The 16,071-nt window shown below is 37.5% G+C and overlaps 1 pseudogene; it reads right to left on the bottom strand.

The window, feature by feature from the left end:
* Window positions 1-645: 645 nt before the first annotated feature.
* Window positions 646-1,247, bottom strand: LOC122108134 (annotated as a pseudogene).
* Window positions 1,248-16,071: the final 14,824 nt, after the last annotated feature.

The raw sequence follows: 16,071 nt of genomic DNA, 5'->3' as shown, positions 1-16,071 counted from the left end.
TCTCATTTAAAATATTTTGATGTCTTTGTTTTGCTAATATTTAAAGGAATTTTGTATTTTTTTAAGATCTGAAGTGATTTGAAAATGATTTGATAATGTTGCATTGTTAGTTTGTCTTCTTGTCATATCTGTTAGATTTTCAGCTACAGGTTTATACTGAGCTAATAAATTGAGTTGGGGGTGTTCTTTTTTCTTCCATGTTTTGAAAAAGTTTAAAAATTGTTTTTTTTCCCCTGTGACAATTTACAAATGAAGTTAACTAGCCATTTTCTTTTTGTGGGAATGGTTTTGATTCTAAGTTTAGTGAAAAAAAAAAGTGTCCTATTAATTCAAAGATCTTGTTTTCCTTTATTTTCTACCTAGGTTAACATCAACTGTTTTATGAAACAGCTTTTTTTTAGGGGGGGGGAATATTTAATAAGTTCTTGATTTATTTAATATGATTTCAAAGAATTAGATTAGGAACCAAGTACAATGCAATATACACAAGAACCACATCTTCATTTAGTTTAGTAACACTGATCCAGTTTTTAACTGAACCTGGATGAAAACTTGATATTTATGTATATCCAAACTGTATAAAAAATAAAATATAAAACCAACCTTATTTTGAATATCAAACACCTTCTTCATAAAGGCTCAACACCTTGAGCATCTACGGATCTGAAGATATGGGTCTGTCTCGGAGATATGTGGATGAAGGCAAAGGCCTCAGGAACCCAGCAGCCAGGCTGCCTAGGGAACCCCTACCCAGCCTCGGAGGAGGAGCCAACAAGTACTGGAAGTGAGGCATATGCTTGGGCAAGGAATACAGGACTTCATTTTATGAATCCTCATTCTGGGACGGCTCCACAATGCTTAAACAGCAGTCTGCAAACTCCACAAACAAAGGCTCTTGCATATAGGTTTTCATCAGCTCTGCTTTGTTGTCCCCCTGATCATGGACCATCAGGTGTCTAAGGTGAGGATTGGTCAATAAGCTTCTTAAAGTTGCAGATTCCCCTAAATTCCTCAAGCTCTGTAAAGAAACTCTGTCTTCTTCCTCATCACTATTGAGAAAATCGGCTAGAGAGTCATCATCTTTGTTGGCCTCAGGCTCTGTGGCTTTTACAGGAGCTGCTGATCTTTTCTCAATGGGACGAGTTTCAGGGCTGCACTGCTTAGGGCACTCGGAAGGCAGGGCAGCGGTAGGTGGGCTTCTCCAAGCACATCATGCAGACTGCAGTGCTACCCCGCAGCCAAGCCATGCCTCCACACCACGCGCCGGTGCCGCATATTTTCCTCTCGTAAAAGTGTTTGTGGTATCGTCCATTATTTTTACTTTCTGTGTAGACGCTCTTGTAGTATTAACTTTTCCTTCATGCCTTTGGATGAATGAAATTTTCTCTTTTTCCCATGAGCAGTATTGCCAATGACCTGCAAATGTTACCAGCATATTCAAAGTCGGTATTTTACTTTGTCGTTTTTTTCCCCCCATTTGTTCTTTCACATTGTATTGATTTCTTTAAAAATATCCTCTTTGGGTTATTTATTTTGAATTTCAGTTGCTCATCAAGAATGTGAGGTCACCAGTTATTGATTGTAGATCTTCCTTCCTTTTTGTTGAGTTTAAAATTATGAATGTTAGAACCTGCTTTCTCTGCTACCTATAGTCTTTATGTGTCACATTTTAAATATGTTTGATTTTTAAACTAGACCTTGTTATATCTTATTTTTTTAACAATTGGGTTATTTGGTAAAATATGTTGTATAATTTTATAATAGTTGTAGGTTTGTCAGTTTATCCAGTTATTAATATCTAATTTAATACCTGTGTTATTAGAGGACACATAATTTGTTATTTCAGTTCTTTTTTTTTTTTATTGTGAAAATACCATACAGAGGAGTTGGTCTTTGAAACCTGTTTTATAGAACAACTTGCAATCTTTCTTGGTTAATTTTTCAAATGCATTTGAGAAGTATATATCTTCTAGGGATGACAGGTTAGGGCTGTATGCATGTCATTTAGGTCCAATTGGTAGATGTGTGGGTTTTCAAATTGACTCTCTGTGATTATGTTGGGTGCAGGAGTACAGTGGAATCCATGTTTTATTACTGATTACGTGAATGCTTTCAAATCTCTTAACTGTGTATTTCTTTGTCAGTATATGCCTTCTATTTTTGAAGCTCTGTTGCTAGGTACCTACACATTTAAGATTATTTTCTTTGCCTAATGATGTGAGCCCTTTATTATTATGTAATGTCTCTTAATTTTATTAATTTTTTTTATCCTGAAGTCTATTTTGTCTGATACTAGCATAAAATACTAATTTTCTAAATGCTTACAGTTTGCATGGCTAATATTTTTCACCTGTAGTCATTTAGCCCAACTCACTTATATAAAGTATCTTTTTTGTGAAGGATGAATTATTGTTTTTTTATTAATCAGTCTGAATGTCTCAACCAGTTAACAACAACATAGATTCTGATTATACTTAGAGAAGTTGTTGCTATATTTGGATACCCTCATCGTGTATTAGCCTTCTACACAGACAATATATTATTTAATGGTATTTAACCTTACATCATTGTGGTACCTGGTTTTGCAGTAACTTGCTAAGGAAAGTATCACATTAAATCACTTGATTCCCATGAAGGATAGAACAAATCCATTTTTTCCTCCGAAGTTAGTTAGAGCTTTTATGTCTTTGCAACAAATGCCGCTCTTCTCACCGCCTTTTCAGAACACACAAAAAGTACATGCAAGACATGAGACTCTTCCTGCCTGGTAGACCTACTGGAACATGCAACTTCATCCAACTATAGCTAGTTAATGAGTCCTACCTTCATTGATGGTGTACTTGGAGGTTTAATGGCTGTGCATATAAATGAGTTTGCACAATTGACTTGTAAGGGAACAGATGTCCACATTCCACTGCATGGAAGAAAAATCTTCTCATTTAATGCTAGCCAGTGTGGTAGAATTTCATAGAACCAGATCTCACATTAACTGCCTTAGGAAAGTGATGCATTGCCAGAGAGTCTCCTCAATTATGTCCGTTTTGTGATTTTTTTTTTGCATTAATTTCCATCAGTGGTGAAACGAGGCTGTGGCATCTGATAATCAGTTGCTGAATTTTATTTTATTTCCATAATTTTTTCTTATGGGATGTTCATGATTTCAGTTTTCTCTTGAATATTTTATAATCATATTTTGCAGTTAAGAAGTCATTTGGTAGTCTACCTTCTTTGATAAACTTGCTGAACAAAATTTTGATTTTTTTGGTCTTTTTTTGATAGGAAGTGAGATAATATCCACTAGACTTTGGAAAGAAGTTGAATTTTCAATATTTAATTTGCAAATTGGCAAGGATTTACCAGAAATTTATTTCAATGTGGATGTGGAACATTTTAAAATAGATATATCCCTTTTAAAATTTTAAAATGAAATTACCATTCATTTGTTCACCTAACAAATATGTGTGGAGTTCTTGTTTGTATCAATCATGCTTAGAAAGTTCTATAGACTTCCCATGTTTCATCAGTGTAGTTAATATTAAAATATCCAATCATAGATTTCTGCCAGTAACATACATCATTAGGTCTGGATGAAACTTTTGGCAAAAATTAAAGTTGGGCTGTGACCTTACTCTTTAGCTTTTGCATCTAGTACTATGATTGTTTTTTGATATATTTAACCTTCTTTCCATTTTAAAGAAGAGTGATAGGTTATAAGTGCAACTAATCAAGAATGTAAATGGCTTTTCTCTTTTGGGTGAGTGAGAACATATGGGTGTTACTGGGAAGGAGTGTTCATGAATAATTTAGAATAACTTGAGATCCTGTGAGGTAGTAAAAATGAAATATGTATTGGTTAATGAGAGAGAACTATGCTATTTGGGTTTGAGGTCATTTCAGTAACATACACGCACTATAATTCTTTTTTTTCTCCTACTCTTGAAAATGTCTAATAGAATAAGTAATGCTGTGTAGCCAGTTGAAGAATGAAGCCAGACACATTTGAATACATTCAGTTGGGAAGTTTGAGCAGTTAGAAATCACTACTTCTTTGAAAGACAGTGCTAATATCTTTCAGATTAACGATCTGTTTTAATGATATATCTCTTCATTTTTATAGTGCATGGAAGCGTTTGATATCTTATCCCATAATAGTTTAGCCATTCATCTGAAATACCTTTGGTCTGGCTCCCTGGGTGGTTTTTCCTCTAAGTTGAGGTCATGAAGACTTGACTTTGTGTTCTAGACATTATAAGTGAAAGGGAAAGGTGTGTGTGTGTGTGTGTGTGTGTGTGTGTGTGTGTGTGTGTGTGTGTGTTTTCTGTTCTTTCTGAGTGGAGTATGATACAGTAAACTCTGGGGAGCCATTTGTTTACCTCTCAGGTATAGTAAAAAGGTCAATATTGCATTCACTTCTGTAACCCTGCCTTAGAGGCCAACATGGGTCACTCAGACTCTACAGGTTATTGGCTAATTATAGAAGTAAAAGAAGTTAAGTGGAAGTTTGAACCCAGAATATAAATATTCTATATCTCCAATAGGAAAGTAGGATTTAAATCATGATTTAATTTTTTGAAAGTATGTCCTTATAAAAACAATGTAGGAATATTTTTCATTTTCTATATTAAAAAAACTCATACCTTAAAGGATCTTTTCTTCCTCCCTCCCTCCCTCCTTCCCTCTCTCCCTCCCTTCCCTCCCTTCCCTCCCTTCCCTCCCTCCATTCCTTCCTTCCTTTCTTTCTTTCTCTTTCTTTGTTTCTTGCATAATTTCTTTTTTTTCTTTCTTAATTCCTTTCTTCCTGTCTTAATTTCTTTCTTTTTCTCTTTCTCAAAAGGTTTAATATGAGCTCACAATTATAATATGGGAAACAGAAACCTTACAAAAAATGGAAATAATTTAAGCTCATTTTAATATGCACAGTCTATAATCTTTCTGATGTTTTAATTTCTGCTATATAAAAAGAGTACTTCTTTTTTTGGTTTACAAATAAATGAGTAATGTAATTTCAATTCTTATTGATTTATGCAGTTATTTCCTCCTCACTTATGGCTAGGTTAAGAATTTTTTTTTCTTTACTGAGGAAGTTGTGTATACCATGGACTGGTTTGGGGAATGAATTTCTGTTGCTCTATTTTAACTAGATGTGTTTAACATTGAATATTTTTGTCTTGGTGTGAAGGACAAGGCTATGATTATTATCCAACTGACTTTTCTATTTTTCTCCTTTCTTTTATTCTCCTTCCTTCCCTCTCTCTCCTCTCCCTCTCTCTCTCTCTCTCTCTCTCTCTCTCTCTCTCTCTCTCTCTTTGTGCTAGTACTAGGTTTTGAACTCAGTAGGCTTTCATGCTCGTAGCTTCTAATCTACCACTGGAGCCACACCTCCAGTTTCACATTCTGTTGGTTAATTGGAAATCAATCTCGGATTTTTTTTTAGCTAGGCTGGCTTCAAACTTCCTTCCTTCTATCTTAGCCTCCTTAGTAATTAGGATTTTAGCCATGAGCTGCAACTGCTCAACAACCTTCTTTTATTTAAATGATGGAAACATTGAAGCTTTACTTGATATGACAAGATCAGATATGATGTTTGTCATATCTGTGTATGCCAGGACAGTTTCTGAAGATGTGGATTTATTTGATTTTCCCAGAGGATCCAATGGCCAGTCTCAGTGTATAATTTGTATACAGTGATCCTTAGAGACCATATTAAGCACTTCATATACACAGTGGCTTTCAAATTACCCTTCCTGAAACCTACAGAAGAAGGTGTATTTATTTTACTTTATTTATTTATATCTTTGTTGGTCATGGGATTTGAACTCTGGGCCTGGGCACTGTCCCTCAGCCCTTCAGCTCAAGGGAGCACTCTACCACTTGAGCCACAGAGCCACTTCTGGTTTTCTGGTGGTTTTTTGGAGATAAGAGTCTCACAGACTTTCCTACCTGGGTTGGCTTTGAACTGTGATCCTCAGATCTCAGCCTCCTGAGTAGGTAAGATTATAGGCATGAGCTACCAGTGCCTGGCCAGGAGGTGTATTTTATATCATACCAAGTACAAACATCCAGATACAGGTAATTCAGAAATCTGTCTTTCACTTGGAAACACTTATGCTTCCAAATGGGACACACTATGGTATTTCTATTCAGTTATATTATTATTATTATCTAAGAAACTCTTCTAATTCAAATGTAAATTATCTTTGCCTGATTACCATAGGCTCATGAGAAGGCTCACGATGAAATCCTCTTAGAAGTTGAGCACTAAATGCATTCAAGTTCAAATGTATTAAAGTCTACAATCATATTTCCTGCCTTATCCTAGTTACAAGTTTGAAATTCTTAAGTAAAAATAAGATCCCCAGTCCATGTTGTCTAATGTATGAGAAGGGATGCTCAGAGAATTGGTGATTTGTTTTCAGCAGTCTTAGAGAAAGAGACCTCAGGAATTGGGGTCAAGAATCTAATGCCTTTCACTTTCTAAGAGGCACAAAGTTAATACAACACAAAATTATCACCCAGTGTTGGACCCTCACAATATCTTATGCATAAAAATAATATTCCTTACTCTCTAGGGCTGTTATTCCAGGCAGTATTTCAGTAGAGCATTTAGTAGAGCTCAGCATTTTATATTGTATGAGAATTCTTGCTCTAAAACAAGGGCAAGAATATAACTATATTAAGCATTAACTTCAGCATTTGTTGTGAAATTTTTATCTCACAGTAATGGGCTAACACTATAGATGTAGTATAATTGAGCATTTAGCTTTGCAGTCTGATTTTTTTCTTACTCAAAGAAAGGCATTTTGGACATGACTCCTATTTTGTAATGTATAGGAAGCATGGCAGAAATGTGACGTTATATGATAAAAGAAAAGACTGTCAGGGTGAACCTGATTTAATCGGGGGCGGGGGGGTTGTCTAAAAGCAGAGCATTTTCTTCTATGAGTCTTAGAGAAATGAGCTTCATTTAGCTTAGAACCAAACCAAGTTGTAAACTGTGTCTAGAACCTACTATTTTCTCCAAGTTCAATAGACTTTGTGGCATCAGGCTCAAAGCTCCCTCACCCCTCCGGGGAACAGCTATTGAACCCCCTTAGCCTCATATAAGTTTCTCCAAACTTCACTATTCTTTTTCTTTTTTACACACTGATGTTTAGGATTCAAAATCACACGTTGTTATCATGAGAATATATGGACACTTCGGTGTGCATTTGATAGCACTCTTTGGATAACTCACCAAAACTTGAGGCCTTTGAGATGCCTCTCATAAATGGGACTCCTTTGCTTGCTCTCCTGACAATGAGGAAGGAAGCAAAGTAAAGGTGTAGGTATCTATAGCAATTTTCTTATTGGGAGATTCCAAGTTCCCTTGCTTAAGTCGGTGTGTGTAGACAGAAGTCTAGAATTATCATGTGTGTCTACCTTATTGCAGGCAAACACGAGCCTGGGGTAAGTCCTCATCCCACAGAACCCAATTGAGAAGAACTGTAGAGGAAGCTTGCAGCAAAGACACATGGAGTGAGCTGGGTTAGTTCAGATTACTCCTTCCAAAAGTACTACACTATTACACTTTTAACCCTCTCCAGGGAAAACTGTGCAACAAGTTAAGTTGCACAGTTTTCCCTGGAGAGGGTTAAAAGTGTAATAGTAACTTAGTGATATGTTGTTTACTGGATCAAAATACTGAGGGAGATGTATCCCCCAAATGCATACATGAACTCACATTCTTGCACATCCACTTAAAGACAAAAAAATGGAGAAGCTACATTTAAATACAGATGACAATATTCCCATTTCCCTTCAAGTCATTTAGGTATCTCTTCTCAAATGTCACATCTATTTTAGGGAAAGTTATAATTAAAGGAATGAAAAATTTTATCTTGGACTGTACTAGTACTTTGCCTTCCAAGAAGAGAACATTGATGCTGGTTTATAGAAGTTTTGATTGAGAGAGTTTAGGGAGGACTGCCATTGGGGATGATCTTGGAAAAAGTTACCCTGTGGATGTAATTCATAACTTGCACTTTATAGAGACCCCCTGGGAGTTGTTTTGCATCCTATCAGCACAGATTTTTCCATATTTAGTTTCTATAGATTACCTTTTTTTTTTTAACAGAGAGTGAATCCAGTAAATTATAACCAACAGAGTATTGAACTCAGCTAATTGCTCCCTCATTTGTATTCTCCTGGCTCTTTCATGGCCTCTTAAAATTCCCATGAAATTGTTTTTGTTTAATTGTGTCTATATCTGGGGCTACTTTTGAGCCCAGAGGTACGTAAAGAAATAGGTACCAGAAGCATTATGAGGGTGTTAGCCAACAAAAATGATAAAATGAGTAATTCTCCATACTTCATCTCCTTAAGACTTGAAAAGGATCACTGCCTTGGAATTTTTTAGGTGCCCTCCCCTCTCCCCTAGACCATTATAATTTTTTTCTCATTAGATTATCACCCTTTTCCTGAAGGTAGAATGTAGCACACAGTGGAAACTCATTGAAATGATTTCATGTATTGGATGAATGTCTGTCACACTCAGAGGATGCTTTAGGCATTGTGTTCATGTTTGTTAAGACTCTGTGTTCAGGATTTTCCAGGTGAAATGGGGATTGGGCTCATTCACTTTTCAGAGCCTAGGTCATGCATTTTCTCATAGCTGCAAAGTAGTGAAGGAAGTTGGTGTCTGGCAATTGGTGTCCTAGAGGATGCTATCGTAGAAGAAGGAAGAAGGATTCATGTGCAGCAAATGAGGCTATTGGCTGCACTAGCAGAATGGAACAAGTCTGTCCCATCTGGAATAAGATCATTTGAGTAGCTGTAAATCAGATTCCATTATTTACTCCATAACACTGTGGAAATTGGCACTTGTAGATGTAACCTTTCCAGTAGTCAGTGTGATGTCTACGGTAGCTCCCACAATTTATAGAGTGAATGGGGATTTTTTTTTCTTCCATTGAGTTAATAGGGTTGCAAATGAAAAAAAAAAAAAAAGGTATTTTGAAGAGAGGAAATGAGGGCGCAGAAATGTCTGGGACTTGGCAAGCAAATCATTAAGAGTGTGTGGGGTGAGTAGCAAAGTGTATAGAAACAAATAGAACCTAGCAGCTGCAGTGGGTGTGCTGTTTAGAGCCATTCCCCCAAATCCCGAACACTGGAACAATCCGTTATTGAGTTGCAGGATGCATTGGAATGTTGAGCTAATCAGGCAATCTAATTGACTGAACATCTGCAGCTGCTTTATCATTATTCTCCAGTGGGCATTATCTCCTGGCATGTCAGGGATGCCTAAGTGTCTCTCAGCCTTTCTAACAGAACCTCACTGTGGGGTTTACATTTTGACTGCTTTTGATTGCGTTGAAATTCAAGTGACCCCCTTTAAGGTCAAATTGAGTAGTTTGTTTTCTTGCTTTTGTGCACAAAACACTTTGAAGGAATGGACTGGAAAAAGCAGCTGTCCAGTTGTGGCCCGTGAAGATGTCCAGGTGTTGCCCGTGATGTGGTCAAAAGCATCCTGGTGGTGTGCTTACATAAAGCCTGTGGGCTTTCAGTGCTAATGGAGTAGTAGAGAGGAAGCCCAGGAAGAAGACTACATTTGGGGTTTCCAAGCAAGGAAAAAACCTTCCCAGTGGACAGGGAATCCCTGTGGAAGAGAGAAGATACCTCTCCCTTGTTGCTTTTGACTTCATTACTTACATATAATTTGTGTCCCTGCCTAAGCCCTAACTATTTTCAATCATCCTTGATGTTGCCATAGCTTCTCATTCTTGGGCACGCATTAAAAAATAACAACGATATACATACTTTTTTATTTTGAAGTTTCTGAAGTAAACATCAAAATAAAAGCAGTTTAAAAAGGGCAGATAGAAACATTAAATGAAAATTTTAAGAAGAGCTGGTTTTGAAAAACAAAAAACAAGGGTAAAATAATGCTATTGTAACAAAAGCAGGTCCTGATCCTGACTGTGAAACTTGAATGTGCTTATTTTTCCCAGCTAGTGCTGGAATCCCTACCTGCAAACAACATATTAACATTTTGTTTTGTTTTGTTTGGTCAATCAATTCTACTAGGACTAAGCCTATAAACAGTGTAGCCCAGGGTATATGGGGAGAATGCCAAGAAGCCTCCAGGATCTCACTCCCAAGGGCGTGGTGAATTATTGTCTTGGATGAGCCAGACTTAGGAGAAAGCTTGGTTTAGAGCTACGTGAAATACTTGGTAAAAATCATGTGGACCTACATTATGAATACTGAATCCTATCCATACTATCTTATTTATGAAGTACTTGGTCAATAAAAATCAAAATAAATTCCAGTGAAAATGAGTATAGTTTTGGATGTATAAAAATTGACTTATAAAAGGACTTGGAAATCCATTTATTTGCTACATACCTGGTAAATTACAAATACATTTAATTGCACACAGTAATGTGAAGGTGATCGATAATAGTACCCACCTAATAGAGCATCCATCTTAGTTGAAAGGAGATAAACACCTAAATCCAGAGTGAGTGATCATTGGAAATCCAGGGAATGGTAACTGATCTGAAGATAACACAGTGATGTTTTGCAATGAAAGAAGTGAGGGAAAAGAAGGGACCTTCTGGAAGGAAACAGGGAAAGAAAACCATCAGAGAGGGGGTGGGAAGGGAGAGGAGGAAGCTTTGTGGACCACAATCAACAAGTGCATATACCCTAAGGAAAGTCTAAGTGTGACTTACTTGAATTACAGAAAGAAAGTCATTGTATCTAGAGTGGAGTGAACAAGCTAGAAGACCCAAGGAAGAGGTGGTGGGGGACCATGACATGTAGGCTCTTGAAGTCCATAGACAGAAGTCTGGATTTTATTTCATGTATAATGGGAAACCATTGTAGGGATGCAGGCAGAGGATTAACCATTCACAAGTTCTGATTTAGGTGTAGAACATTGGCTGGAGCCAAGACAGACAGCTGAGTTAAATGTCATATTCAATAAGAGTTAAGGGTGGTTTGGATGCAGGTGATAGCCTGGAAGTGGAAGGGTATGAATAGAATGTTTCTGAATTTCATGTAAATATCATGATACATTAATGTTATTTACTAATAAAATTCAACCTTGGAAAGCATGTATAGGCAAATACTGTCTGCCTTTGGTGGCTGTGGCTTTCATGATTAGCATCTGTTCTTAAAGCAACCATTCAAAGTGGGGACATTTGTCAGGCCAGGGCCCTACACCATGTCCTGTATCCTGTGTTCTGCAGGAATTCATTGGTCAGATCCTCAGGAACCAGGGCCAATGTAATTTCTGTTTTAGAATGAGGATCTCATGCATGGAAGAGCTTACTGGTGTCCTTGAAAACTTTAGAAAGTGTGTTGCTGGGATTTGCACCCAAGGTTATCTGGGTACAAGGAACAGAGCTATGCTGATAACATACTGCTATCATTTCTAGCCATCCATCCCATTTGAGTACTGCATAAGTTATGCTTCTCTCTCAGATGCATAGCACAGTGTCCGAGATTCCTTGGATATGCGTGTTCTGGACTAAGCAATATTTGGGATTTAGGAATTTTACCACTGTCCTAGAATCTCAGATGGTAATGGCTTCCTCATATAGCTAATGGTTGCCTGCCTAACCCTAAGCAAACTACAAAATCTGCATTTTACTAGAGTAAGGAATTGCATACTATGAATTCAATGCCGCCTAATGATTTAGGAAAACAGAAGCAAACTAAGTGACCCCACTTTTATTTGTCTTGAGAAAGCAAAAAAAAAATTGCTTCTGTTTCTGTTTTCCTCTTTGAGTCATATGCAAGTACTGAACTTGTGCTTTTTTTTTTTTTTTTTCTGGGGTGTTGATTGGCTGTGTGCTTCTTATTTAATCTCTTTCCCTTTCAATTCTGTCAGGACCTACTGCCAGGCACAAAGCTCCCCGCTGGCAGAGGTAGGCTGTGTAAGCACAGGTACACAGAGACTGCCACATGGCAAAGCTCCTTGAAAAGGTGGCATCCTCTGAGCTGCTGGGAGTATCTCTCTAATGAGGCCCCGGAGGAGCCAGGTGGCTATGTCTTCTTCACTGTGAAGGAAACATCAACATCTCTGTGGTTGTTAGTTTTGAAAAACTCACTGATGCAAATCAGCCGGGTCTCTACATCTGAAGAATTACCATTGTTTTTGGAGCAGTAAGAATGCTTAACAACTTTTCATCTGCTTGCCACATTTGGCTGTTTAGGGAACTGAGGTCCAGAGTAGGTGAGAAAACTTGGATGAGTTTAAGCAGTGTTGGGACTTGGATTTCAAACCCTTTCCCAACCTCCCCCCCACTGTGCCTTTCTAGTAATCATATTAATTTTGATGATAATATTTAAGTTCCATGGAACTCTATGCTGAGTACTTCTGTGTGTCAGGTTATTTAGCTCTTATTATTTATTTATTTTTGAAATAATGTGGGTTTTTTAATAGTGATTTTTTTTTGTTCCAAATACAGATATTCTTGCACTTTCTGCTCAGTTTGGTCAATCCTTTTAGTCTTTTTATGTTATTTTATTTTATTCAAATTCTTTATTGTGATTAAGTGATTACATTATTTCCCAAATTTCACGGTATTGTGGGATAGTGATGCTTAGTTAAAGTCACAAACACATTCTAACTTTCACGGGGCAAATTGTCTATCGTGGTCTATAACATTTATGAGTTCTATGAGCTTTGACAGTACAGTTATTTCTTCCACATCGGGTGATCTGTACATTTCTTTTGTTTTGCGTAGCATCAGCTGTTCCCTCTTTCCCACTAGTTCCCTTCTTCCCATCGCTGCCATTGAGTCACTTAGTTCATTTTGATCCATGTCCAGTGCAGCTGATGTGTCCTGCTGTTATATGTTTTTCCCTGATTCCCTCTAGTTCTGTGTCCTCTATGCTGAGTACTTTCTCTGTGTCAGGTTATTTAGCTCTTACAATGATTGAACAGTATCACTGCAATTATTAATACCATTGCTACAAATGGAAGAATTAGGATTTAAGATGTTATTTACTTAAAGTGAAAGAGACAATGGCAAATTGCAGATCATGGATTTGAAATGTTGAATTGATGTGCAACATACTCTACAGTTATTGGGAACTATCTTACATTCTGTTCTTTGGGAAACCATCTCTGAGACAGATTGGCCTAGAAGAAGTTCGGGCTTCCTGTGAGAGAGAATGAGGGAAGCAGGCTTCCGCTGATGGGGGAGGTGAATAATGACTCTCTAGGAGGAGATCTGAGGTGCAATCACCCATCAGAGGTTTCTTCCCTTGAACCAGTGTTCTGATTGTTTCTATGTCATGTAAAGACCAATATCTAAAGAGGCAGGTGCAACTTGATCAATGCACTTTGGCTGAGGGCAACTCCAGGGAAGATCCTACTGAGAGCCATCAGCCACCTGTATTTGCAGCAGCTGGAATAATAAATGACTACTTTCTGATAGGGAACTACTGCAGTCCAGTGATTGTGTGACACATAACTAACCACTTTCATATAATAGGGGTTAGAAGCAACTTCCCCAATGCTCTTGCTGGTTCTTCTTCCTAGAGAAACTTATCAGGGGATAGCTAATGAGATGACATATATTCTTCCTGGTGCAAGTGGGCTCAGGGTAGAAATGTATAGTTACTGTCTCTCTCTTTTAGTATCCTTTCCAGAGTCTCCTTGGCTGGCGTTTCCTGTCCTCTTACATTGTCTATTGATCTGTCATGGGAAGCCTGAAGTGACAGGGTGGAAACTGAACACAAAGCCTAATGGGTCTCCAGCAGTGTTGTGTGGTGGAAATATTCTTCCCTCCAGAGGAATAAAGACCCTCACTGTATTTGATGTTGGTATAATTTGTGGAGGGGACGGGAAAAAACAAATGGTTTAAATAGAGATACAGGTGGACCCATTGCAACAATGAGATGTACAAGTTATTGTGTGGAAAAATGAACTTTACAACTTTGGTGGGGGGGGGAGGATTAGGGGGGAGGTGGGGGGAGTATGGGAAGGGATGGGAAGGGGAAACAAAGAGGAGGCAACAATACTTGATAAGAAATGTACTCGTTATCTTGCCCGTGTAATTGTAACTCCTCTGTATGGTATTTTCACAATTAAAAAAATAATTTCAAAAAAAATTTTCAACAATTGGAAAAAACAAATCTCCATGTGGTTTACGAAGACTCATGTCAGTGAGGTCACTTACACTTGTACCCACTGGTTCCTAAACCTATATCTGTTAAGCACCATATACTAGTTACTGAATAACTGTTGATTTTTGTGTCCTGGAAGCTGTTCCTTTCCATTTTGTGGTTCAGTTAATTGTTGGGACATGTGGATGTTTCTGTTGTATTGCACTTCCCATCAAACTGTTTGACAAAAGGATCACAAATATAACTACAAGAGCCAAAAGTGTAAATATATAGAAGAAAACAAAATGCTATGACCATAAACTAGGCAATGGTTGGTTTTATATGACACTAATACCTCAAGTGACAAAAAGAAATGTAGATAAATTAGACCTTATTAAAATTGAGAATCTGTACCCAATTAAGGAATTTTATCCAGAATACAAAATACAATAATAAAATAAGCAAAAGGTTTAAAATGAGAAAAAGGTTTTTATATCTATTTCTCTAAAGAGGTTGTATAAATCATCAATAAACAAAAAAATTCACTACTATCACTCAGAAGAAATGTGGTTCAAACCCAATTTCATGCACACTATGATTATTGTAAATTTTATACATATATATACATATATAGTAAATTTTTGAGAGTAGAGTTAACCAGTTTTGACAACAGTGAGGAGAATGTAGAACTCTCATACATTGTTGATAGGAGAAGAAAATGATATAGCCAGTTTGGAAACTAGTAGTTTCTCCTGGGCATATGCACAAGAGAAATGAAGACACAGATCTACATAAAAACTTGTGTACAGACATCATGACATCATTTCCTTTAATAACCAAAAGCCAATAAGGGTGTGTGTGTGTGTGTGTGTGTGTGTGCGCGTGTGCGTGTGTGTGTGTGTGTGTGTGTGTGTGTGTGTGTGTGTGTGTTGGTACTGGGCTTCAGCTCAGGGCTTCCTGCTTACATATAGCTTTTTCACCCCAGTCTGGCATACTAAAAGTAAGCCATACCTCCATTTCTGGTTTCATAGGAGATAAAAGTTTCATGTTTTCTGCCATGATTGGCTTTGAACCATAAGGTTCATATCTAAGCTTCCTGATTACAGATGTAAGCCACCAGCATCATAGATATATGCATGTATGTATGTTTAGGAAAAATAGAGTATTCCTAGAGTTTGGTACTATCTAACGACTTCAGGCATCTAACTGTTACTCTTGGAATTTGTAATGTTGTGTTTTAGGATAGTTTTCTATCAAAATGGGCAGAGCCCTAACCATTTCTCAGAATGTATTTCTAACCATAAATGATGCATAACCATACATCTATTCTTTTAATTTAAAAAATGAATGCTGTACCCATTGTAAAGGCTTCTATGTATAGCTGTTTCTCTCTTTAACTTCTGATTGCAGATTCCATGTGGGAACTGAATTTTTTTTCTTCAACCCACATATACAACTGGCTGTTGTGGTTCAGCCTAGGCCTCATCCTAGATATGCCCCTTCTGTGTTATGTTGTATTTGTTTTGTGCCTTCCTGAATTTAAGACACAGCCTGTCTGACTCCACTCAGATGATGATAGTAGTTCCTTAGAATGGTCATATAACGTCCAAGCTCATTTGACTCTCTTCCAAAGCTCAATAAAAGTAGCCATTCCTCAAATAATGTAATTCTCCCTTGCTCATGGCATGTCCTTACTCCAGGACACTGAGGGTGTATACTGTGACCCTCTTCTTTACGCTTTTCACAAGGTGTACAGTTTACTTATTCACCACTAATAACTCTAGCGTCAGGGCAGCTGCCAGGTTGTGTCTGAAGGGCCTTTACTATTGTTACCATGATTGCCCTCAGCACTTTAGACAGCTTTGGGTCCACTTAGCACTGGCAAACTATGGTCACCCGGTGAGCAGGTTGGAGAAATAATAAGAAAAGGCAGGCTTATTCTTGAGAATAATTGGTGTTTTACTTTGATGG

This window comes from Dipodomys spectabilis, unplaced genomic scaffold (assembly GCF_019054845.1).
Source record: "Dipodomys spectabilis isolate Male_0828 unplaced genomic scaffold, ASM1905484v1 ptg000054l, whole genome shotgun sequence".
Taxonomy (NCBI): domain Eukaryota; kingdom Metazoa; phylum Chordata; class Mammalia; order Rodentia; family Heteromyidae; genus Dipodomys; species Dipodomys spectabilis.
Note: the sequence above shows the minus strand (reverse complement) of the source record. Positions and strands in the feature narration are given on the sequence as shown.